Raw genomic sequence first — 27879 nt, forward strand, 5'->3', positions numbered from 1 at the left:
TAACATGGTACGAATAAATAAAGAAAATTTGACAGCAAGTGTTCAGGTAAAAGGAGGTCCTGTAATTTAGTGTCTTAATGTTTCTCAGCCACCCTTACTTTCCTTGAGGAATGGATTTGAACCAGAAAACTGAAAGTGCATCTGGGAACTTGTCAAAAGAGAGCATTCTGACAAAGTCTCAGTTGCTTTGCCTTGGAAACTGTATTATAGACTACCCTGTCTGGGACCAAATCAGTCACAGCAGATCTTTTGGATGTTTACAGTGCTGCAAGGGGCTGGAATGCCATGGGACAGTTAGATACTCTCACCCAGACTCTGACCAAGACAGAATAACAAGTTACATCTTTTTCAGATTTCGGTCTTGAATGCAACTATGCAAAGAAAGGGAGTACAAGAGATACTATACCGTAGAACATGAGTGGAATTCAATAGTAAAAGACTATTTTGTTTTGGGTTCTCCCCACCATATTATTATTTTGCTTTACGTTATTTCCTCAAAAACAGAAAACTATGGGGCACCGGGTAGCACAGCTCGTCAAGCTTCCGACTCTTGATTTGGGTTCAGGTCATGATCTCAGCGTTGTAAGATCAAACCCGATGTAGGCTCCACGGCTAGGTGTCAGGCCTGCTAAAGATTCTTCTCTCTCCCTTTCCCTCTTGCCCCTCCCCCTCTAAAAAACCACCACAACAAAAAAATGAAATGGAGACCTAGGAACTTTAATCTAAAAATGATTTTACAGATTAAAATGTCTCTCTAAAATTATTTTAAATAATAATATCACAGAGAAGATATTGCTATTATATCTATTTTGATTTATTATAGTTGTAACATAATACTTAAAATAATTTTAAATAAGGTTTCTTTTTATCACTGGATTGAAGACGGTTTTAGCCAAATAAATATTTAGTTAATTTTTCCTGCTAACCAGTAAACTGAAGGCTTAAGAGAAAGGTCAAATTATTTTAAAAAACAAAACAAAAAAACCCACAAGATTTAAAGTTTTTCTTCAAATTGTAGCATGAGTGAATCTAGCTAAGAAACTTTTCTCTTTTTTTTTTCAGGTGTGCTAAGAAATGTTTCATTGTTTGTTTGCTTGTTTTCCTTCAGAAATGGGTTTTAAGTTTTGCAAATTCTATGTATAATGTTTTGGAGATAAAATATATTTTGTTTGTTTTTACTAATCACCTTACATTTGGTCAGTATTTCCTCAAATATGCTTCACTTACCACAATTAAGGAATATATATACTATGTGCTCCATGAAGAAAAGATTCTATGGAAAGAGAAGTTACTTAAAAGGAAGGTGGATAAGAACATTCTGCTAGGGGTGGGGACGGGGTGTACAACTGGTTTTCCTTGAGAGCTCAGACTTCCCATGAGTTTGGTTTATTCAGACTTACTGTAATGAGTAAGTGGGGCGCCTGGGTGGCTCAGTCAGTTAAGTGTCTGCGTTCGGCTCTGATAATGGTCTCAGGGTCTGGGATTGAGCCCTTCATTGGACTCCTGCTTATTGGGGAATCCTGTTTCTCCATCTCCCTCTCCTTCTGTGTGTTCTCTCTTTCTCTCTCAAATAAATAAATAAAATCTGAAAAGAAAAAAAAAGTATGACTCTTCCAGCAGTGGGCATTGCTGATTCCAATTTCCAAATCCTATCCCTGAGATCTTTTAAAGTAATCTTTGTTTAATGAAGATGTAGTGGCTAAACAAAAATCACAGTAATTGGGGTATCTCAGTGGCTCAGTCGGTTGAACATCTCACTTGGAGTCAGGTTATGATCTGGGATCCTGGGATTGAGTCCTGCCTCGGGCTCCTCACTAGTCAGGGAGTCTGTTTGTCCTCTCCTGCTCCTTCTGCCCCTTCCCCCACTTATGCTATTTCCCTGTCTTTCCCCCAAATCAAAAAATAAAATATTTTTTTTTAAAATCACAATAATCTCCTATTCTATATACATTAGTGATATCATTTTATAAGTTATATATACATTATGTTTGTGTGTGTATATATAGTATCAGTTTCATAGTCTGTATTGTTTTACAGACATATTCTCCCAGATCATAAAGAATAGATAACTCTACAGTATTTAACGAACCAGAATGTTTTTAACTTTCAGTCTATAATGACACTGATATCCAGAATTCAGCAAGAAAAACAGTAATGGGCAATTATTTGATTAATTTCACTTGAAGTTCTGGGTTTAATGACATACTTCCCATCATTACCTTCCTTATATATATATAATATATATTTTTAATTTAAAAATAATAATTAATGTTTATTGAACCTTCCTGGCTATACATATTTTACATCTATTACCATTTTTTCCATGCACACCTATTAGACAAGGATTATTATTAGCCCATTTTGCAGGTGAAGAGAAATAAATTCCTTAAGATTTAGTTCCAACAATTCTTGGATTTTCTGGGTTTTTTTTCTTAGGTTTTTTTTTTTTTTCCTCTTTACATTCCAGTTTTTGACGGTTTCATTCACATAGCCTCAAGCTTAATGATTCTTTTCTCAGTTATGTTTAGTTTACTAGTGAGCCCATCAGAGACATTCTTCATATATTTTGTAGTGTTTTTACATGTAGCATTTCTTTTTGATTCATTCTTAGAATTCCTTACACTGCCCATCTGTTATTGCATACTGTATACTTTGTTCATTAGAGACCTTAGCATATTAATCATGGATGTTTTAAATTACTGGTGTAATAATTTCCACATCTCTGTCATATCTGAATCTGGTTTTGATGTTTGATCTGTCTCTTCAAACTGTGTTTATCCCTTTTAGTATGCCTTGTAATTTTTTCTTGGCAGCTAGACATGATGCTCTGGATAAAAATAACTGTGGTAAACAGGCTTTTAACAATGTGGTGGTAATGCATGGGGGAATGGGGAAGCATTCTGTAGTGCAATGATCATGTTTCAATCTCTTAATGGGCTTGAGCCTCTGGACTGTCAGCTTCACAAGGGCTTCTCAGGTTTTTTCCATTTTAGGTGGGACAGGATGCCCAGAGTAGACTGAAATTGATTATTTCCCTCACTCTAGGTTGGTTAGGCTCTGAAAGAACTCCAGTAGTTTCACTCTCATAAACTCCTGAGGGAAAACCTTGTTAAATAGAAAATAATACTTGGCATATTTCAAAATAGTATCCTTTCTTTTCCCCTACCTCCCTCCCCCACCAAAGCACAAAGGAATTTTTCTCCAGTATTCACTGTGAGAACCTGGTCAAACTCCTGGAGATAAAACTTAACAAAAGTTTGGGAGCCCTCCATGACTGGGTTCTCCTGAAGTTTTTCATTCTTAGACTTGTTTATACTGAATCTCCAGCAATTTGTCAGTTGCAGTTTAGGTTTTCCTACTCCAGCCTGGTTTCCATGAATATTTTTGCTTGTGGGTGTCTGATTTAGTAAATTGCAATTCTTTGTATTCATCTACCTGTATCCAGGAGTTTGCCTTTTTATATCAGTTCTCTGAGGGATCTATAAAGAGTTTTTTTTTTTTTTTTTAGTTTAGTTTATTACTTGTTTGAACAGAATAGTGTTAACTGGAAGTCCCTCACACAAATTTAAAAATAAATTTAAAAATAAATTTAAAATTTATTTAAATTTAAAAATAAATTTTTAAGATCATAAAGCGATAATAATGGAAAATATTAAGAACTACATCAAAATACTATTCTTGTCTTATCATTCCTACTCTCCCCACCTGTTGCAATTTAAGTTCCATCTCAGAAAAATTCACTGATCCATTCTTTCAGGCTGTCAAGACTTAAAGGCTATGCTAACTACTCCCTCCAGAGCACAGAGAAAATGCCATTTCTTAATACTTTTTATTGAGGCAGTACCTGATAACATTAATACACATATGGGTGGGAGGGTAGGGGAGGAAATGGTCATAATTTTTAAATGAAATTGAAAAAAATCTTGAGCTATAGGATGGATTATATTCTTTGTTCAGCCCTCCTGTTGTTAGTGAGCCAGAAACTGAGATAGGCAGGAGAAGCAATTAGATGTCATATCCCTTTCCTTCAAAAGTGATTTGTGTCTCAGGAGTACATCTAGGGATGTAGGAATGCTCCTCTGAGCTTTGGCCATTGTGGTGAAAATTTAACAACCATCAGGCTAGCTGGTATGATCAGGAGTAGGAAGAGTTGAAAGACCCACTTGCCTTTTATTTGGCCATCTCTCCTCAAGTATTTTTGTTTTACTGTTTCAAGATTGACTCCCAGATAAATAATTATGCTTTCCTCTTGCACCCTTTCTTACATCTAGATCTCTTTTGATTAGAAATAGTCATCTAGAGAAATTAAATTGATCTCTACAAAAAATTTCTTTCTCATCCCATTCTGGGCTCTTTTGAATAGAAGAATGGGGGTTCAAGCAGTATATTTCCTATCTCTCAACCCAGGCAGAAGTCACTATAAGTGAACCTATAGTGCTCTGTAGATAGAAGAATGAGCTTTAGACTCAGTGTGGCAGCCTTCCAATCTGAGATCTCCTGCTTGTTAATGCTAGGATCTAAAGCTTGTAATTACAGCTATGTGTTCTCCCAGGTCTGCTATCATTTCCTCAGTAAAGCATGCTATTATACCTCATCATAATAGTATTTTACTTATTGCATTTTAATTTTATAGAAGTTTTGTGACCATATTAATCTTCCTTCTTCATTGAACTATAAATTTATGAGAATAGAGACTGAGTTTAGTTTATAAACACAATATCTATCTTCTACTGGTAGAGAAACTGACCAATAGTAGACACTCAGTAAGTATGTGTTGAGTGAATGAATGTATCACTTCATAGTTTTGAAATTTTGTTTGCACATAGAATCTTTAGTTTATCATAAATATTATTATGTTGAGTTTATTTAATAGATGATGTATTAATTTTGATGCTTTGATGTGAAAGTAGCTCAATATAAACTGATGTGGATCTATGTGATTTTATTGAGATAATTTCCAGATGATAAAAATGAAAGTTAAAGATTTATTGAGACATGTTAAATGTATTTTAAGTGACAAAAACTGAGTATGTAGAGAAGATACCATAAGCTGAGAAAATAAATATAATTATTGACATAGAGATAGTGACAAAAATATTTTTAGAGCAGCACAATGACTATTATTTTCTTTGAGAAAATAAGACATTTAGGAGACTTTCAAATTAGGTAAAACACAGAAGTAGAAAACTACCCAAGGGATGATTTACAAGAAATTTATTTCATCCTCACTATTACTATTGAAAACTCTTTTTTTGAATATTGACCTATTCATTTATTACAAATAAATTATTTCCTTCTAGAAATTTTGCATATGTGTCTTTACACAAAGATTATGACTATGGTTCTTAATTTTTTTTCCATCAAAACACCACTAAAGGGGGAACCAGGTGGTGGGTATTAAGGAGGGCATGTGTTGCATGGGGCACTGGGTGAGGTGCAAAAACAATGAACACTGTTATGCTGAAAAGAAATTAAAAAAAAAAAAAAACTAAAACTTGATGAATAGTTGAAATTTTTTTGAATAGCTATGTTTTATCTTAAAATATTTAAACAAATTGTGTCCTCAACTCCATAATATGACAGTGTCTTTGTTACATTCTGTCATGTATATTGATATTTTAATATTGATATTGTAATGACATTCCATTGAGTAAGGATCAAATTTTACACATTTATCCCCTGGCTTCTTATATCCATGGAACAATGTCAGTTGTTCCATGCATATAAGAATATATCTGAGATAAGATATCCCAGGATATTCTAATTTTGTACAGAAGAGAAATCTGCTTGAGAAATTTGCCTTTATACTTTTATTGCAGTAATATATTCAGAAAAAATTGACCAAAATTAAATACTTCTATAGATGTCAAACTTGAGAGTATTTTTCATAGTTTAATTTTACTACTAAATTGTACCAAAAGAATATTTATGTTATTTCTGTGTTAAAGTTTTTGTTTAGAGCCCATTTAAGGTGAGAATGAGCATTCATTAATCTGTATTTGTCTAGCTACAGTAACTTTAACCTGTTGGTGAATTTGTATGTTATTTCTGTAAACACAAATGGCCAAATCATTGTTGCAGGTTTTTATACCAACAAATGATTAAAATGAATCAGGAAGCATGAATACCATTTATAACAGGGGAAAAAAGTATTGTTGAAAATATTTTCCTTTTGGAGCCTTCATTTAAGATATTAAATAGTCCTTGTATTTTGTAATCCTAAGGTGTGTAACAAATTCATTATATCATCAGAATGAAGTATGATGTATGAAAAGGTCTTTGAAAAGTTTTGGTTTATGGGCATGGAAATAGTCTAGTCTGAAATGTTTTGTCAATTTCTAAATAGCGTACCTCTCCTAAATATTTGTCAGAGAGTGACCTTGTTAGACAAGGCTAGCTGGAGTCACTACAGGCTTCACAGTTGGGGTTGCCTGATTTGTTTGTTATTCAAAGCCTCGTATACTATTGCTCTATAACCTAACAAGATCCTGTAGGAGTAAGTATCAGACCTAAATCCATCTGACAGTTTCTTTTCACTCTTGTTTGAAAAAATTGACAGGTTGAGTCTTATTTTGAATCCACTATCCACTCAAAATCACACCTATAAGATCTGGGAAATTTATTAGGTTTCATCAGTCCCACTGTTTTCTCTAGGTCATTTGTCTTGCCTAAACTGTCTGAAAAACAAGGAGTAGTGTGGCCTTAATGTAGATGGAAGAGAAACTCACAAAGTAAGGTGAGGAAAGCAAAATCTCTGATTTGTGCCATATTTATTTTACATATAAGCAGTCCCAGAGTTTGAACAACTCCTATGAAATTGGCATAGTTTTTTAACATTTTCCCACTGGGTCAGAATTCCCTGGAGAGGAGTGCGTTGGTGTCTAAGTCAGTTGAGCGTCTGCCTTTTGCTCAGGTCATGATCCTCCGTGCTGGGACCGAGCCCCAAGTCAGGGTCTCTGCTCAGAAGGAGCCTGCTTCTTCCTCTCCCTCTGCCTGCCACTGGCTCTCTTGTGTTCTTTCTCTGTCAAATAAATAAATAAAATCTTAAAAAAAAAAAAGAATTTCCTGGAGAAACTTACTTAAAGCTTGCTAATGAACTACAGATTAATGTGTTTTATATTAAAATCATTCACCCTTATTACATACAATAGGAGTTACAGTATCATTTTTACTTTTGGTGACCAAAAATAAGAATTGCCTATTGTGAAAGGAGACTTAAATATAATTTTGAATGATCTTGTATATTATTTTTAAGTTAGGTTTTAATACTACCTCAGTTATTTTTACTTCAGTTATATTTACTTCAGTAAAATAATTTTATCTTTGGGTTATTGAAGGAGACAAAATACTTTTTTTTGTCTTAGACACGAATCTCAGTAGGGAAATGATTGACAATTAGGAATAAGTATGTTTGTTGGTTATAATTAAACATTTGGGCTATTTCATCATTTAAACAATCCCCATGTGAAGTTTGGTGTTTACTTTTTATAATTTCTGAAATTTTTTTGAGGAAGAGTGCATGTGACTGGTGTGGGGCGGGAGGTCAGAGGTAGAGGCAGAAAAAATCAACAGGCTCTATACCCAGCACAGAACCCAAAGTGGGGTTCAATCTCACAAACCTGATATCATGACCTGAGCCAAAATCGAGAGTCAGATACTTAGCCCACTGAGCCATCCAGGTTGGCTCAGCTGAGCCAACCACTGATATTTTTTAATGGTGGGTTTTTGTTTTCATTTTCTTAACTTAAATTCAATTAATTAGCATACAGTGTATTACTGGTTTCTGAGGTTTATCAGTCTTATATAATATCCAGTGTTCATTATATCACATGACCTCCTTAATGTCTAACACCTTACCCCATCCCTCTGTCACCCTGCCCCCCAGCAATCTTAGTTTGTTTCCTGTATCTCTTATGGTTTGTCTCCATCTCTGACTTCATCTTATTTTATTTTTCCCGCTCCCCTCCTATAATCCTGTTTTATTTCTTAAATTCCACATATAAGTGAGATTATATGATAATTATCTTTCTCTGATTGACTTATTTCACTTAGCATAATATCCTCTAGTTCCAGCCACATCATTGCAAATGGCAAGATTTCATTTCTTTGATGGCTGAGTAGTATTCCATTGTATATTTGTATATATACACCGCATCTTCTTTATCTATTCATCTGTTGATGGATGTCTGGGCTCTTTCCATTAGGTTGGCTGTTGTGAACATTACTACTGTAAATATTAGGGTGCAGGTGCCCGTTTGGATCCCTGCATTTGTATCTTTGGGGTAAATACCCAGTAGTGCAGTTGTTGGGTCCTAGGATAGCTCTATTTTAAACTTTTTGAGGAACCTCCATACTGTTTTCCAGAGTGGCTACACGAGCTTGCATTCCCACCAACAGTGTAAGACGGTTCCCCTTTCTCCACATCCTCACCAACATCTGTTGTTTCCTGACTTATTAATTTTAGCTATTCTGATTGGGGTGAGGTAGTATCTCATTGTGGTTTTGATTTGTATTTCCCTGATGCTGAGTGACATTGAGCATTTTTACATATCTGTTGTCCATTTGGATGTCTTCTTTGCAGAAGTGTCTGTTCATGTCTTCTACCCATTTCTTGATTGGATTATTTGTTCTTTGGATATTGAGTTTGATAAGTTATTTATAGATTTTAGATACTAACCCTTAATCTGATATGTCATTTGCAAATATCTTCTCCCATTCTGTCAGTTGTCTTTGGTTTTGTTGACTCTTTACTTTGCTCTATAAAAGCTTTTTATCTTAATGAAGTTGCAGTAGTTCATTTTTCCCTTGTTTCCCTTGCCTTGGGTGATGTGTCTAACAAGAAGTTGCTATGGCCCAAGTCGAAGAGGTTGCTGCCTGTGTTCTCCTCAAGGAATCTTACACTGAGGTCTTTCATCCATTTTGAATCTATATGTTGTGTATGGTGTAAGGAAATGGTCCAGTTTCATTTATCTGCATGTGGCTGTGCAATTTTCCCAATAACATTTGTTGAAGAGACTGTGTTCTTTCCATTGGATATTCTTTCCAGCTTTATCCAAGATTAGTTGACCAGAGAGTTGAGGGTCAATTTCTGGGCTTTCTATTCTGTTCTATTGATCTATGTATCTGTTTTTGTGCCAGTACCGTACTGTCTTGATGATTACAGCTTTGTATTAGAGCTTGAAGTCTGGAATTGTGATGCTGCCAACTTTGGTTTTCATTTTCAATATTCTTCTGAATATTCGGGGTCTTTTCTGTTTCCATACAAATTTTGGGATTATTTGTTTCAGCTCTGAAAAAAGTTGATGGTGTTTTGTTAGAGATTGCATTGAATGTATAGATTGCTCTAGGTAGCAGCAATATTTTGACAACGTTTTTTCTTCCAATCCATGAGCATGGAACGTTTTTCCATTTCTTTGTGTCTTCCTCAATTTCTTTCATTTCAATTTTCTGAGTACAGCTTCTTTGCTTCTTTGTTTCTTCTTTTCTGAGTACAGCTTCTTTGCTTCTTTGGTTAGATTTATTCCTAGCTATCTTATGGTTTTGAGTGCAATTGTAAATGGCATTGACTCCTTAATCTCTCTTTCCTCTGTCTCATTTCTGTGCATTGATTTTATATCCTACCACTTTATTGAATTCCTGTATGAGTTCTAGCAGTTTTGGGGTGGAGTCTTTTCGGTTTTCCACATAGAGTATCATGTCATCTGCAAAGGGTGAGAATTTGACTTCTTTGCCCATTCAAGTGTTTTTTATTTCTTTTTGTTGTCTGATTGCTGATGATAGGACTACTAGCACTGTGTTGAACAGCAGTGGTGATAGTGGACATCCCTACCGTGTTCTAACCTTAGGGGAAATCCTCTCAGTTTTTCCCCATTGAGAATGATATTCACTGTGGGCTTTTCCTAGATGGCTTTTATGATATTGAGGTATGTTCCCTCTATCCTTACACTGTGAAGAGTTTTAATCAAGAAAGGATACTGCTTTGTCAAATGCTTTTTCAGCATCTATTGAGAAGATCATATGGTCCTTGACCTTTCTTTTATTAATGTATTGTATCACACTGATTTTTACAGATTTACAGATTTTACAACATTTTACAGATGTTGAACCACTTTGCAGGCCAGGAATAAATCCCACTTAGTCATGGTGAGTAATCCTTTTAATGTTGGATCCTATTGGCTAATATTTTGGTTGAGAATTTTTGCATCCATGTTCATCAGGGATATTGGTATGTAATTCTTTTTGGTGGGGTCTTTGTCTAGTTTGGAGATTAAGGTAATGCTGGCCTCCTAGAAAGAGTTTGGAAGTTTTCCTTCCATTTCTATCTTTTGAGACAGCGTCAAAGGAATAGGTATTCATTCTTCTTTAAATGTTTTGAAGAATTCCCCTAGGAAGCCATCTGGCCCTGGACTCTTTTTTGTTGGGAGATTTTTGACCACTGCTTCAATTTCCTTGCTGGTTATAGGTCTGTTCAGGTTTTCTATTTCTTAGTGTTTCAGTTTTGGTAGTAATATGTGTCAGGGAATGCATCCATGTCTTCCAGATTGCCTAATTTGTTGGCATTTAGCTGCTCTTAATGTGTTCTTATAACCGTTTCAAACCCCTGCATTCAGCAGGGAACCTGCTTCCCTTCCTCTCTCTCTGCCTGCCTTTCTGCCTACTTGTGATCTCTTTCTTTCAAATAAATAAATAAAATCTTAAAAAAAATAAATTCTATTAAAAAAAACAGAACTTGGGTTTAGAGGATTAGTTGCCTTCAGAGAGGGATATCAATCAGAATGGAGATTTATGGAGTGTGACACATGTCTTGATATAGGCGGTGGTTACATATGTAAAAATATATATGACTGAATATATATGGTATACATACAAGTGTATATATTTGTAAAAAGCCACCAAGATGTACCCTTAAAATTCATATATCTTGAGGTATGTAACTTATGACTTAGTAATTAAAAGGAAAGAAAAGAAAAGAATGAAAAGGAACAAGAGTTTATCTTGATGCAGTAAAAAGTCTTATGGTGGGCATCACTCTCTCTGGTATCACAGGATACCACAGTCTCTAGGACTCTCTTAGATATCTTACTTGCATTGTGGTTGCTGTAGCTTCAGCTGCATGTCTGTGTTCCAGGAAGAAAGGAGGAGAAAGGAACAAAATGGATATATATGTGCAAGGGTAAGGGAATATATTAGGAAAGAAAAACTTTTTCAGAATCTGCCGGCAGACCTATTGAGTTTTCATTAGCTAGTCTAGTCAAATGGTCAAATCTAGCTGTAGGGAAAGGTGGGAAACATATTTTTCATTAGACATGTTTCTCCCTTTGCAGGGAATGGCCTCTGTGAAGAAGAAAGGTTAGAATGGATATAGTGCAGACAATTAGCAGTGCCTGCCATATCACAAGTGTGTGATTTTATTTTAATTTTTCTAAGAACATATTCTCTGAGCCAATTATAGATTGAATGTGTGAAATACACAAGTGAATAATTATCATTTCTTAATGAATTTGGATTCATTATGTACTTGTATATCTTGAAATATATTCTTGAAAATATTTTATGATTCAGTTTTTAATCCTTTCAATTGGTTTGTCTTCTGCTAGTTTGAACAAGTAATACTGTCTGTATTTAGCAACAGCTGTTTATTTCTTTTATAAAATTTGAGGAATAGCTAAGAAACAGGTAATGGTAAAAGCTAAAGGTGATACACGTATGTGACATTGAGGCCAAAACCAAGTTTTGTGGGGGAAAAAAACATTCTACCATGCACAATGATCCTATAAATCCATATATCTGAGATTATAGTTTGAATCTGGTTGAAAAACCTCCTGAATTTAAAAAAAAATGCTTGAATTTTATTTATTATTTAAATTAATGCACAGATATATGGATAGAATTCAGGGTTGAAATGACAATGAAAGTATCTCAAACCAGATGACATAAAAAATGGGTTTCAGATTTATGCTTCCATATCATCTGCCAGCCTGGCAGCATAATTCCCAAACCTCTCAGCAGAAAATCTTTCATTTGAAGTGAGCTTCTGTTATGTGATCTTTTTCCCCCTGGCAGATGATGTGTTAAAAATGTACTATCTGGGAGATGGACCAGAGGCAGGTGCACAGGTTTTGATGTGGAAGGCTTGGCAGGTGTGACCCAGAATGGAATATATTCTCCTCAGAGAGACCCAATGAGATCAGATGTTCTCCAGAAAGACAATGCTCAAATTATTCTAACATGCATAAAATTATTTCTTAACGTGGTATTGTGACCTTGCTATAATTTGCACACCAGCAAATACATTTGAGCCATGTTAACAACATCTGAACTACAATGTTTCTGGATCTGTAAAAACATGAAACTGTGTTTCTGGTCTTTTGTTGTACTTAGAAAATCAGAAAGTAAGTTAGCTTCCTGTTTAAAAGGGAAACATGGTAGTAAATAGAGTTACTTTTAATTTTCTGCCCAATAAAATGCCACTATCTAGGTATTTTGCAACATGGTTTCAATTCTTTCTTCCCTCTTCTTCCCAGTCAATGCAGTTTCCCTTTCCTCTGTGCAGACCTCCCTCCCTTGACCGTAGACTTGGTTTTATCTCTATTTTCATACTTCATCTTTTTTAAAATGATGAAGATTTTCAAGTTTGGGATTTAAAAGAACTTTTACCAGATGTGTTGTTAATCATGTCACACGATGGCTACTCGGGGGGGGGGGGGGGGGATTCAGTATATATTTTAAAATTAACAAAAGAACATGTAAATGATGAAAGACACTGACCATACTACAAGATACACTAGGTTCTCTTTTTCTATTCCTTTTTATTTATTTGGAATGTGCTAAACTCTGTTTAGTATTCAACTGAGGTATAATACCCTATTAGCAAAAATTATTATGACCTTACATATGTTCTCATTTATATTTGCAAAAATAATTAGAATAAACCCCAAATTATTTCGCATGCCGCAATTAAAACTGTAGTTAAACCACTCGCAACAAGTTTCAGTAGCTCTTAATAATAGGTTGTGTAAAGAAGTTGTTGACAAAAGTCCATGTTAGAATGCAAAGCACTAATTTTGTCCTTGTGATTTGTTTAGAAATTTTTTAAAGGTCAGCAAATATTTGCATGTTACCAAAAAAGAACATTAATGTATATTTTTGTGTCTTTTCATCATATAGTTAAGTTACTATTTGTTTACTAAAAAGGGCAAAAGTTTTCTGTGACATTGAATAGATGTTTTAACAGCAAACCTCCAAAAATTAATAACTAGTATCTTTGAAACTATTTACATATTGGTAAGAAACAACATTTTTTGGCATGTTTGTCTTGGAGAATTGTGTTTATTTACATAAACTTGTGTAACATGGTTGTCATGAAAAGTTGGATTTGCTCACTTATTTTGTGATAATTAACTTAGCTAATCATAATTTATTCAGTCAGTATATAAAAACTATGTCTTCTCTGGGCATCGGGGTGACTCAGTGGGTTAAGCCTCTGCCTTTGGCTCAAGTCATGATCTCAGGGTCCTAGGATCGAGCCCCTCATCAGGCTCTCTGCACAGGGGGAGCCTGCTTTCCCCTCTCTCTCTCTCTGCCTGGCTCTCTGCCTACTTGTGATCTCTCTCTCTCTATATATATATAATAAATAAATAAAATCTTAAAAAAAAGCACTATGTCTTCTCAATTAAGAATGTTTCTTAGCTATTTTGCATATGCAAGTCAGAAATTAGCACCTGACTCTTAAAGATTAATTTTAAAAACAGCAAAACTCTTATTCTTCCACAGCATGGAATTTCAAGGTTTTTGTTGTTGTTAACAAAATACTAGCTTTATGTGTCCAAAATGGCAAATAAATGTGTTATTTTGTTGGGGGACTTAAAATTCCAACAATGAAACTTAAGGCTTGAATATTCAAGATTAATAAAAACTCAGTTATTCTGGTCCTTAACAGTTCTTCCCTTGGCAGTATGTCTCCTTTCCCATTTATAATCAGTCTTAAACTGTTCTGCAGCTCTCTTTCCATGTAGTTCCAGCATCCCTCCTCCTTTTCTTGCCAATTTGTCTGTATTCTGAAACCTAGAGTTGTGAAAAAGAAGAAAGAACATCTGCATTCTTTGTTTTCCCATGTTTACTTCTGTTTTATTTTTATGTTTACTTAGTTCCTCCTATATTTTTAAAGATTTTATTTATTTATTTGAAAGAGAGAGAGCAAGCACAAGTAAGGGGAGTGGCGGAGGGAGAGGGAGAAACAGGCTCCCAGCTGAGCAGGGAGCCCAGTGCGATGTGATGCCAGACTCAATCTCAGGACTCTTGCCACTCTAGGATCATGACCTGAGCTGAAGGCTCAACCACAGAGCCACCCAGGCACCCCAAGTTCCTATTCTTTTAACTCATGTCCGTACGCCTGGGTGGAAGCACTTATAATTATAAGGTATGTGGAAAATATGGCTTATTCTGATTGGTCAACAAAATTAGAAAACTTGCAACTCTTTCACACTTAAAGGCCAGCAAGTGGTCAGTAGGAGTGTGAACATTGCTGTGAACTGAAATTTATGCTGTTACAAATTTACTAATTTGTCAGTAGATGTTCTACTCTTACAAGAAAGCAAGCGGTCACTGGAACAAAGTATTAAAACATGTAGGAGAATGTAGTGGCCTAGGTAATTTCTCTGTAGGAGCTTAGCTGCAAGCATTTTTTGTCACATATTATAAGATAATTTTGTCATAAAATATTAAATAATGAAAAACAAAAGAGACATTCAAAAGGACAAAGAAACAAAAAATTTAATAAAATTATTAATTTCTTCCTTCCTTAAAAGTGGTATTAATTTTCCAAATACTAGGATGCATATTTTATAACTGAGTTTTGTATTGCATTGTGAAAACTTTCTACAGCTGTTGTTTATTCTCGGCATATTGTCACATCTGTTGATAGATATTCCAAAGTTCTATGAGAAAATCCAGTGCTATAATGCATTTATTGTGACTATTAATCATTTTGTAGTATAGTATGGTATGCAGTCTGGGTTTACACTCTTATTTCATACTACCATTATGTTTTATCACCATATTTTTTATAAAGACAACATACATAGTTTTTAATTGTTCACCTCCATTGTTTGTAGACAAGAATATCAGTTCTTTTGGGTTTCATTTTGTTTCTTTAATTGCTTTCATCAACACATGCAATTAACTTCTGCAATTTGTAAGCTTCAAGTTTATATCAATGTTTTGGAATAGTAAAATATAGATAATTAAATTATTCTGTATTTGACAACTTTCTAATCTCTTATTTTAGACTATTAAAGAACAATAATAATAGCAAGAGCAAACTCAAGAACTTTTTAAAGTTTTTTTTTTAATCTAAAAGTATTATTGTATGGGCTCCTTTTTTTTTTTTTTTTTTTTTTGGATACTACACAGTATCTATGACAGAGTGTGGTGTCCAGACACCAGGGAGGACTGCAGCTGGTGAGCACCTGGTATCTAAAGCTAGATTTGAGAGAATGTGGGAAAAGACATACTGAAGTACAGATAAAACACAGTAATTCACAGGGAAGTTGCTCAAAAGTTTTACATTCTATAGGTCTTTGTGTCATTACATATTTTGATCTCTATACCTTTAGTAGCTTGTAAAACTTTGAAATGTGTTTCCTGCTGGGATAATATGCAGAACAGAAGATGGTGTCAAACTAACATTTGAAATTCGTGAGGAAACACTGGAGTGGGCACTGACTCCTGCCCAAGGAAATCTAGAAGGCAGAGAAAGGCTGATGAACTGCTTTGATGAAGAAATCAGCAGAGTGCTGCTCCAGAATGGGGGGGGGGGCAAGGGATACATGGATGGTTTACTGTGGAGTAGATTTGTGTTTGTGGGAGAGAGAACCAGCATCAAATTATCTTGAGTCTTTCCTAGGAATGCTACTAGGTAAACAATGAGACTTTGACATACAGTTCTTAGATTTAAGGGAATTGCAAGAGAGACAAGTCTAATAGGGACATGTACATAGTGCATAAAAACTTCCCACAAGAATAAAGAACTGTCTTTAAATACCTACATCATCAGAAAGGGCAAAACCAGCTTGGAAAATTTTTAGCTCAAGTGAGAATTTAACCTCCCTGTTCCTCTCCCTGGTCTCCAAATTCTGGTGTTGGAGGGACTTAGCAAGTTGGGAGAAGCAAGGCAAGAAAACCGGAAAGGCAACTTTATATCCTTTCCCACAACAAGATTCCAGCCTAAAGCAGGCCCAAGCAGGGGAAGAAAAAAATACATATATGGTCACGTTTTGAGTTTTAATTATTACATGGGGCCAGGAATCACAATTTTTTAATTGAGACTATTTCTGACTTAATGTGATGGTAATTACCTAAGAGTGAACAGAGAAGTTATAGATTTACTGAAGTTGAGATCAAATGACAGGATAAAATTACCTTCACTGAATAAAATTCAATGAGATGGCAGAAGAAAATCTAAATTGCATTTTGTTGATAATCCAAGTGTCATGTTTATTTAACATACCAGTTTCACATGCTTCTCCACTGTCTTTCTATACTACCCAGTAGAAAACTTATCATAGTGCTTATTACTGATTTACTCGTCTGCCTTACTTAGAAGATGAATGATAAGATAGAAACTCATTCTAAAGAAAAGCCAGTAATAGGAAAATAGTTACGCTTCATAGAAAGTTTTCTATCAGGAAGCAAGCTTGCTTGAACGTAGGAAGGAAACTCTGATCAGCAGACATTTTTAGTTGAAAAGAAAAAAAAAATTTGTTGTATTTGTCCGAATGCAACTAAAAAGGAATTTTGAAACTATTGGCAGAAATATCTTTGTTGTATAAATATTTCCTAATACATAGCCTTTGCCTCAAGCATTCCTCAAGAAATTGTTCTACTCCCTTGTTTGAAATGCTCAAATCAGCAAGCATTCATCATTTGATCTTGTTATTTAAGTTATAGAGATGGATATACCAGACTGATTTTCTTGGAAAGTTTTATGATCCATATCAAACTTACTTTGAGTTTCAGTACTACTGACAACAACAAATAGGAAAAATGGAAAAATTAATGATGCAAGGACTTCAACATTATAAGCAAGTTATTACATGTCCAAATCATTCTGAATATTTTAAAATGGGACTGTTAAAAACCAGGAAACAAAAAGGACTCTCTAGTTCTGTTAACCTACCTTATTTTGAGATGAATTCATTCTGAAATACAATAACGTTCTCCTAAAGGAAATGTTGATCTTAAGTGAAGACTTACCTGTTGTAGGTTGAATTCTCCAGGATTAGAAAAGCTGAGATGGAGTCAGAGGTGTGAGATGTTTATTGGTGATTAACACCAGTGAAGGGCAGGGGAAGCAGCAGGATTAGGCAGAGGAAAAGTTAAACTGCAATACAGTCCTGACAAAGGCAACTCTGTCAGAAGCTCTGGAACATGTATTGGCCATCACACTGCCAAAAATTATACTAAATGGCTGAGCAGCTTTATCTCCATCTTGCTTATTCAACATAAATGGTCTGTTTTGGGAAGGGTGTAACCTCTGTTGGCAGTTTCCTGCAGCTATGACTGACCCTAAAATGGTTGACAGCTAAAAGACTATTTGCTGCTCTCTGCTGCTCTGCTGCTCTCTGTATCTGGTCCTCCTTTCTTGATGAAGAGTGGCCAGTGCATTTATCCATTACCTGTATCTGCTACAAGTTTTGGATGCAGGGAGCTTAGTTAGCATAGACATGTATTTATTTACTGAAGATGTTTCTGTGCGTTCAACATTCAAAATAATTGAGTATTGTAATCCATGAAAATTAAGTCTTACTATTCAGAAGTGTCTACTGAGGATTGTTCAAGAAATGTATAAATAAATCAATCCTGTCTAACTCCTTAAACTTAAAGTGTTCATGTCTTCATGTTATATTTTCTCAAAAAATTGGTAGAGAGAAACTTGAAAACAATTGAATATCAATAGTATGTGTAATAGCTATGAGCCATTACTGTCACATAACATAACCTATGCATTCTAAAAGTTATTGTGCTATGCAAAATAGGACAATAAAAGCTACATGCCTCATGGAAAAAATGGAGTTAAGGACAAACATTGAAAACTTCATCAATGAAACATTACTATGGTCTTAATGTTGTGCCTCCCTAAATTCATATGTTGACACTTTAACCTCTAAGATGATGATATTAGGATACTGAGGTGATGATTAGGTTATGAAGACAGAGCCCTCATGAATGGGATTATTGCCCTTATGTAAGAGGCCTGAGATGGCTCCCTTATCCCGTCTACCAAGTGAAGACACAGTGAGAAGTGACAGTCTTCAACCTCAAAGAAGGTTTTCACTAAAATCCAAACATGTTGTCACCCTGATCTCTGACTTCCAAGCTCCAGAACCGTGAGAAATAAATTTCCGTTGTTTTATAAACTACCCACTCTCTGGCATTTTGATACAGCGACCTGAATGGATTGAGACACTCCCCCCCATACACATGCATGTGCCATGATAAAAACATTGACACAGTTTACTCATGTGAGATTGTTAGGAAATGTACAAATACTACAACAAATATGGCACTTTGCCTTGAAATCAGACAGAAAGTCAGAACACTAAATACGGATGGATGTGCCTCCCTCCCTCCCTCCCCCTCTCAATCTCTCTCTCTCTCTCTCTTTCTCTCTCACACACACACATGCACATGCATGCACGCACACATGGTGTGTTTGGAATGGGAGATGTTATTCTTGCATGGGTTGGTTCAGCTGGGTACACATTTTATGAATTCACCTACTGTTTCTCATGGATGAAATTATGTATAAACAATCTCGAAATTTGTTTTACACTCAAATAGTTCCCATTATTGGAATAAATTTGCATTTCCAAAACAAACCGTATAGCAGAATGACTGTACTTTTAAGACATGTCATTTCTTCTTTGTTCTTTAATGGGAAGACATAGCTAATAATATGCTAGGCGTTTTCACTTAACAGCCATTTAATCATTTCTCATTCAGTTTGCTAGGCAGCCTCGAGAGGTAAATGTTACTGTCTTCACTTTTATAGATAAGGAATAAACTGAAAGAAGTTAAGGAAATTTCCAAAGGTATTACAGCCCATCAATGGTGGGGCAGAAAGAAACTAAAATCTGTCAAATTATAAAGCCTGTGTGTTCATTGTCCAGATTACACTGTGTCTGCATTATTTAAGCAAAGTGATGTGTGAGGCAAAAGTGGTAATCTAAAAAAATTTCTCCCCTTGTAGGGATCTACATTTTAATGCAATATAGTTAACTGTATTTTCATATGGTATAGACATTAGCATACTGTTATAATTTTTATGTTTCTTTATGTTGATTCTTAGCCATTTCCAAAGAAACTATTTCCATGAATGACATTAAATATCTTTCTGCTGAAAATGCTTTTCCTTATCTATCTAATTTACATAATTCTTGAAAGAAAAAGAAATAATAGAAAATCTATGGGATTGTGAAAAAGTCTTGAATCACATATATACATTTTGCTCAATTTTTAGACATTACACATAAGTTGTGTGTTATACCAAAAAACACTATAAATAGAGCAATTTAAAACCCATCATTAATATAGCTCAGATAACTTGCATACTTCTCAATTTGTTATTTTGCATAGTCTAATCTATGGAATATAACATCACTACTTTACAGCTAGCATCATTCCTTTTATGCCTCTGTGGGTGACTTTAAGAAACTCAAAAGAACTACTTTTCATTCCTTTTGAGTTATAAATGATTGTTGAGACCATAATTTTGTCATCTCTTTTGCTGCAGAGCCATGTCACAACCTCAGAAAACATTTTCCTCCATATATCAAAGTAGTTAAACATATGCTTCCATAATTACCCTGCTCTTTCACCAAAGGCTAGAAATTATAGTTGGACAAAGTTTGGGGTCATTTAGAGATACAATATCAAGTGTACAACTGAGACTTCTTATCTCAAGAATAAGTTTTAACACCTGACAGCTATAATATCCTAATTGATAAACTCATCTAAACAAATGTAGGTATATGAGTATACAGGTATTTTTATTTTTATAGGCATATTTATTTCCTTAAAAATAAAATACCCTGCAAATCATTAATCTATAAAGTGGCTATACGCCATTAATATCTTTGTGTGCATGTACTTTTACATATCTCTGTGTCTCTTCACTGTGAGTTTATGTTTCTTCATTAATGTATATATACCTCATAATGATTATACATATACACACTCTTTTGAAGCTGTTTCTCATCTGTAATACATCATGATCATCTTTTATGTCAATATATTTTCATATACAACATTGTTTCTACAGGCTGAATATGATTTCATGATATGGAAGCATCAACATTTTTAAGCAAGTCTGTATTTTCATAGGACCTCTATTTTTAAATTTTTTAATATTTTGAATAATACTATAAAGAACAACCAAAACTATAAATGTGAACAAATGAATGCATACTCTCCTTAAGCTAAATACACAGAATACAATTTTTAGGTGAAAGGGTGTGTACTCCTTATGGTATTTGCAATTATTTCTGAAAAGACCCACCATAATTGGAAAAAACTTATTTCTATACATGTGAGACTTCACTCTGAACTTCATAACCAATAATACATTGCATAATTTTAAAAGTTATACACATTCCTTGATTATTTACTGTTTATTGTTTTTGTGCATGTTGCCTATTTTTAGTTTGAAATTTCACCTATTTTTCTCACTGTTCTTTTTCCAAGTTGATGTTTTTCTAAGTCTGTTTGAATTTGCCTATGCTAAGCATTTCATGTGAATGAAATAGTGCAATCTGTGATCTTTGTGACTGGCATTAACAGTTTTCAGGGTTCATCCATATTGTAACAGGATCACTGCTACATTTCTTTGTATTGCCAGTAGTACCCCATTGTACAGATATACTACATTTTGGGGTTTTGTTCATCATTACTGGGCATTCGATGTTTTCCTCTACTTTTTAACTATTATGAATAATGCTCATATGAACATTTGTGCACAAGATTTTGTGTGGAAATACGTCTTCATTTTTCTTGGGTATATACCTTGGAGTGGATTTGCTGGATTACATCTATATTCCACTTTTTGACAAACCACCAGACTGTTTTCCAAAGTGTGAATGAGTGCTTAGTTTCTCGCATTCTCATGAAAACTTATAATCGTCTCTTCCTTTCTTTTATTTATTTATTTATTTATTGGCTATCTAGTGCATGTTCGGTAGTATCTCCTTGCAGTTTTGATTTGTGCTTCCCTAAATAAGGATGTTATTAAGCATCACTTCATGTGGTTAGAGGACATTTGCATATCTTCTTTGGAGCAATGTCTATTCAGATCTTCAGGCCATTTTTAATTTGGGTTGCTTGTTTTTTTTATATTGAGTTTTGACCATTGTTTATGTAATCTGGATACAAATCTCTTCTCAGATGTGTGATTTGGAAATATTTTCTCCCATTTAGTGGATTATTTTTTTGTTTTTTTGTTGGCGCTCTTTGAAGCACAAAATTTAGCTTTGATGAGTCCTATTCATCAAGTTTCTTCTGTTGCTTGTATCATATCTAAGACACCATTGCCTAACCAGGTCAGGAAGACTTCCTCCTATGTGTGTGTGTGTGTGTGTGTTTAAGATTTTATTTATTTATTTGACAGACAGAGATCACAAGTAGGCAGAGAGGCAGGCAGAGAGAGAGGAGGAAGCAGAAAGCCCGATGCGGGGCTCGGTATCAGGACCCTGGTTTCATGACCTGAGCCAAAGGCAGAGGCTTTAACCCATTGAGCCACCCAAGTGCCCCCCACCTCCTGTGTTTTCTTCTAGACTTTTGTAGTTTTAGTTCTTACATTTAGGTCTATGAACTGTTCTTGAGTTAATTTTTATATGTGATGTAGGAATTCAATTTTATTTATTTGCATATGGATATTCAGTTGTCCCAGCACCATTTGCTGAAGAGACTTTTCTTTTTCCACTAAACTGTCTTGACATACTTATGAAAAATCAATTGACTGTAAATGCAAGTGTTTATTTGTGGACACTAATTTCTACTCTGTTGATCCTCATGTCTGTTTATGGCAGTACCATACTGCCATATATATAGATTCAAAACCAGGTTTCTCTCTACTGGCATTAACTCTGTAAATTAATTAAGAGCCTATGTAAGTAATAATAACTATAAAATGTATTAATATAAGTAAGAATATATTTAACAGAAGTTAAAGGATCTATATCAAAAATAATAAAACTATTATAAGATATATAAACTAGATTTTTAAACTATATCAACATATCATATTTCAGAAGAAGAAGGCTTAATACCATATAAATGTCATATTTGAGAATTTAAATATGATTTGAAGCAGTTTCACTGAGAATTTTATTGGAATAGTTTTTGGAGCTGAGAAATGCTTTTACTAAACAATGGTTTTAATATTCAATAGAAATTTGAGAATAATGAAAAAAATGTAAAAGGAGGGAAGAAAGAAAAGTAACCAGTTATAAAACTTGGTTCAATAGTATAATAAGCAAAATTGTATTATGAGAGAGAAATTAAGTATATTGGTAGGACAGTAAAGAAACTGGAAATAATTATAAGCATAACTGAGACTTTATATATGATGAAGGTAATGCTTTCATTTCATTTCAGAAATGAAGCATAGCATAATGCAATAAAATCACAACAAGCATATCTTACTATTCTTCTGCAAGAGAATGATCGACCTCTATCCCACATTGTACATAGAGTTCTTTAATGTGAATGATATTTCCCTAAGCAAGGCAGCAAACTTAGAGACCAATCAGAAAATGTTGAGGAAAAAATGGGCACCTGGGTTGCTCGGTCAGTTAATTCTCTGATTCTAGATTTCATATTAGGTCATGATCTCAGGTTTGTGAAATTGAGCCGTGCATCAGGCTTGGCACTGGGTATGGAACCTGCTTAAGATTCTCTCTCCCTCTTTCTCTGCCTCTCCCCTGCACCAACTCACCCTTCCTTTCTAAAATAAAAAAAAAAAAGAAAGGAAAAGAAAATATTGAAGAAGAATAGACCATGAAATAAACCTCATTCAAATCATGCTTTTTTTAAAAAAAATCAATTGACTTCTAGAAACCCATGTATAATAACTAAAGAAAACTTTCTCATGAGACTTCAATTTACATAAGCCAAAAATATACATATGCCACACTTGAATTTGTAAAAGGGAAAAAGTCTATAAAAAGAAGCTTCCATGTAGACTATATATATCTATTCATAATAAAAGATTTATATATAAAACAAAAAATATCTAAGACATATTTATCTTTTTCACTAAGTTGAAATCAATTCATTGCAATATCATAGTACTTTACCTATAGTAAAAACCAAAACAAATTTTGTTAAAATATAATATAAAATCTGTTTAGAGATGTTTATTTTGGCTTTGAATTTTGGAAATTTTCATTTTGTAACTACAGTAATATTTGAGATAGTCATTTCCTATCTTTGGTCTTTAAATTCCGGTTGAAAATAAATTTAAACATTTTGTAGCTCCTGCTTCTCTGGCATGCACAATGAAAGAAATATCAATCATAAAGAGTCAGCAGGACAGAATCAGATCACTGTACACATGCAGTCACTCTAAGACTAAGACAAAGGTGACACTGCAAGGTAGTGAGGAAGTAAGGGTCTTTCAAGAAATAGTGTTAGGTCAATTGTCTTGCCCTATTTAAAAAAAAAAAAAGGTAAGTTACTATCTTAGATCACACATAAAAATCAGCTCCAGAGGAAGTACAGATTTAAATGTGAAAAAAAAAAAAACTAAATATTTCAGAAGAAAACATGAGAGAATATCTTCATAGCCATATGGTATGCAGTATTTTTTTTTAAATAGGATGAACACAGCTTTAATTATAACCAAAATAAAAGTTATTAGACTACATTAAGATCAACTCCCTCCAGTAAGAGTGTGAATAGGCAGCCCACAGAGTGAGATATTTCTAATACTTGTATTTGCTAATGACTTCTCAGGATATATTTAAAGAACCCTTGGAAAGCAGTAAGAAAAAGAATTCAATAGAAAATTAAGCAAAAGATTTAGACAAGCACTTTTTAAAAAGGATATTCAAATGGCCAACAAACATATGTGTTTGAATTCATTCATCTTCAAAAATTACAAAATGTAACTACAATATGCTACTATTAAAATGAAACAGAAGCCAGTCCCAAATGTTGGTAAAGTTGTGGAAACACAAATTGATAAAATTACTTTGAAAGCCAGTTTGGCACTATTTATTAGCAGTGATCATTTGCATGCACTATTCTTCAGCAATTCCACTTCTAAGTGTGAACTCATCAGAAATATGTACACACGTTCACTAAATAATAGAATGTTTACAGCGGCACTGCATATAATAGCTAAAATCTGAAAGTACCTACCAGCGGGTGAATGGATAAAAACATATTGTATATTCACATGTGGAATAATAATATATGAGACTGAGCACACTGGGAATGCCTTCACTGGTATGGCTGAGCCTCACAAATACAGTATTGCATGAAGGACGTCATAACCAAAAGAGTTCCTGCTGTCAGAATCCTTTTGCTTATTATTCAAAAACAAAAGAATCTCCATTATATTAAAAGTCAAAAAGCAGTTTACATTTATTATGTGATTGCCCTTATGGGAGTTCCAGTAAAGTTGTTCTTTGATCTGGCTGCTTGTCACATTGGTCGTGTTGGGTGTATGAAAGGCCACCCAGCAATACCCTTATGATTTGTACACTCTCTTTTATATACCTAATTCCTCAATAAAAAGTTCAGAAAGTATTAAGAAGTCTAGCCCAGAATAATTTTGGAATTTATTCTCTGCATTAGCCTATGTGGTCATATATAGATTCCAAACTGAAAAAGGAAAGTAGTTGGAACCACAATCCCTTGAACATAACACAAATTTTCATTTCATATAGTGAAATTAAGTGGAGATTTTTGTCTCAAATTAGCCCACTATCTTTTGAAAAAAAAAAATTGGAACTTAACATTTCAGGCTTTCTTATTGATTCATAAATCTTTATGTATCTTGTAAGTGTTTGTTCCATCTTTTCATTAGCTGTACCATATCTGCAGCGAGCCCATCCATCAGGACAGCAGAAATGCATAGTGTTATGCGTTTAAAACAATGATCAAAATGTAGGAAGGTAAAGCATAAGTAAGTAGATAAGTCTTGATATATCAGGGCTCTTACATCAAAACAATTTTTTGAACAGAAACAGTTCTTCATAATAATTTCATATCCTAATCTATGGGGAAAATTCCATTTACTGTACCTGCTATGGGTCTGAATTTTCAAACTGACTTTCATATTAAGGCTGCACTGAACAGATTCTTTGTAAAGATGAACTCAGTAATTCATTTCTTGGACCAGTCATAAAAGCCCTATCAAACTTGACTAAACTCAAAATAATAGTCACTTGCCTGGTAATCTGTACTCTGTTATGTGGCATATAGGCTTTTCTGAATCTGATGGCGCACTGAGATCAGTAATCCTGCCTTTATATTTCGCTACTAATAATGCTAAGAAATTGAATGAAAATAGACTTTCACTTCCAATCTGGAGTAAATAGATGTTGGGATTTTCTGAGTCTCCTTAGGCATTTAAATTCAAGTTACATCAAAAACTCATCAATATTTTCTATTCTAATAGTTATTAGTGTATGAATACGATTTGCCATCTCTTCCTTCATTCTTTCAAGAGCAACTCAGTGGATTAAATTCTTTGAATCTCCAATTTTCTTTAAAGTATTTCTAGGTATTTATAATTAAGGAATCATGATTTATTTTAAAACTATTGAGTTCAAGCAATTGGAAATTAAAATGTTAATTTCAGCAACCAGAAAACTGACAAAGAATATATTAGGCAAATGTAATAAATTTGGGCCCGTACAAATTAATGATTAATAATAGCATATGATGAACAGTAACCCATGTCTTTTACATGCTGGTCAAATTTAAATTATATCGGAATTATTTTATGGTCCAAAACCTGTCATGCTGTTTCTAGCTCTGTGTTTTTGCTGTCTTAATTTTTCTGTCTTAATTGCCCAAACAATACCTTTTAGCCCAATTTCTCATTACATTTTCTTTCTTGAATTGACTAATGAAAAATGTCATTCACCAAATATTAAAAAAAAAAAAAAAATGACGGTAAACATATCTCCTGATTTTCTTTGGACAGTCCCTTTTGTCCAGGTCCGATTGTTCATATTGCCTCATCTTTACTTCAAAAATGTCCCATTAGGGGTACCTGAGTGGCTCAGATGGTTAAGCTTCTGCCTTTGGCTCAGGTCATGATCTCAGCGTCCTGGGATGGAGCCCCATCCCTGCTCAGCGGGGTGTCTGCCTCTCCCTGTCGCTGCTCCTTCCCCCTGCTCATGCTCTCTCTCGAGTAAATAAACAAAAATCTTTTTTTAAAAAAGTGTCCCATTTAGATGCCAAATTATATGGCAACATAATCATCTGTATTTACCCCCGAGGTAATCATTGTGTCCCGTGAATTTTATTTTTAAAATGTATCTGGGGACGCCTGGGTGGCTCAGTTGGTTAAGCAGCTGCCTTCGGCTCAGGTCATGATCCCAGCGTCCTGGGATCGAGTCCCACATCGGGATCTTTGCTCCGCAGGGAGCCTGCTTCTCCCTCTGATTCTGCCTTCCACTCTGTCTGCCTGTGCTCACTCTCGCTCGCTCTCTCTCTGACAAATAAATAAAATCTTAAAAAAAAAAATGTATCTGGAATCCAACCTTTCTCTTCATCTCTACTTCCATGTCTCTGGGTCAGCTACCAGAGTTCTGGGACAGTTTCGATCCACACTTTCCCCTTTTCCCCCTTTCAATCTTTTCTCTTCTATAGACCCAAAACTCTTCTTAAGGCAAAACAAATGCCTATTTTTAGTTGTTTTTGTGGTTCTTAGAATGAAATCTAAACTCCTTATTCTAAGTCCCTATCTGACTTAATCTTTGCTGACATCTCTGGCCTCAAAAAATAATAATAATAATAATAAGCAAGGTGCGTTTGAGAAACCTCATCTTTGAGGTTTTTGTGTCACCACTTGAGAGGTCTTTGCCATTCAAAAATCTATAGATTCTCTTTTATTCTCTATCATATTGCCATTTTTATTTTTCATAACTGTTATAATAATTTGATGAAAAATGCCTTTTTGTTCATTTCTTTCTGTCTGTTCCATGAGAACAAATTGTTCACTAGTCCATTTTCAGTGGTGAGCACAGGGTCAGGCACATAGTGGTATTTTTTAGCAAACAGCAAGTATATTTTATATTTCAAACACCTAATTTCCTCTGTACCTCTCTTCCAGGAAATGGAGTATGGTGAGGAAGACATGTGGAATCTTTATCCTCCATGCACATATTCCAGTGTAATAAAACTGGTATATGCTGTGAAGAACATAAAATTAGAGTAGTATATTAAAGTGAGACCAGAGGAGAAACCGTCTGCTTTCACTCTAGTGTTCAGAAAAGGCCCCAATGAGAAAGTGCTATTAGATATGAGACCTGGGACACCTGGGTGGCTCAGTGGGTTAAGCCACTGCCTTCGGCTCAGGTCATGATCCCAGGGTCATGGGATCGAGCCCCGCATCAGGCTCCTTGATCAGCAGGGAGCCTGCCTCTCTCTCTGTCTCTGTGTGCTTGTGTGCTTTCGCTCTCTCTTTTTGACAAATAAGTAAATAAAATCTTTAAAAAAAAAAAAAAAAAGGATGTGAGACCTATGCAATGAGTAAGGAAGAGCTGGACTTGGAAAAAAAAGGGAAGAGACAGAGACGTGCAAGAAGATGGAAAAACTTGTACAGAGCCCCTGAAACAGAAGGTACTTAGCATATTAAAAAGAGAA

Source organism: Mustela nigripes, chromosome 13 (assembly GCF_022355385.1).
Source record: "Mustela nigripes isolate SB6536 chromosome 13, MUSNIG.SB6536, whole genome shotgun sequence".
NCBI classification, from domain to species: domain Eukaryota; kingdom Metazoa; phylum Chordata; class Mammalia; order Carnivora; family Mustelidae; genus Mustela; species Mustela nigripes.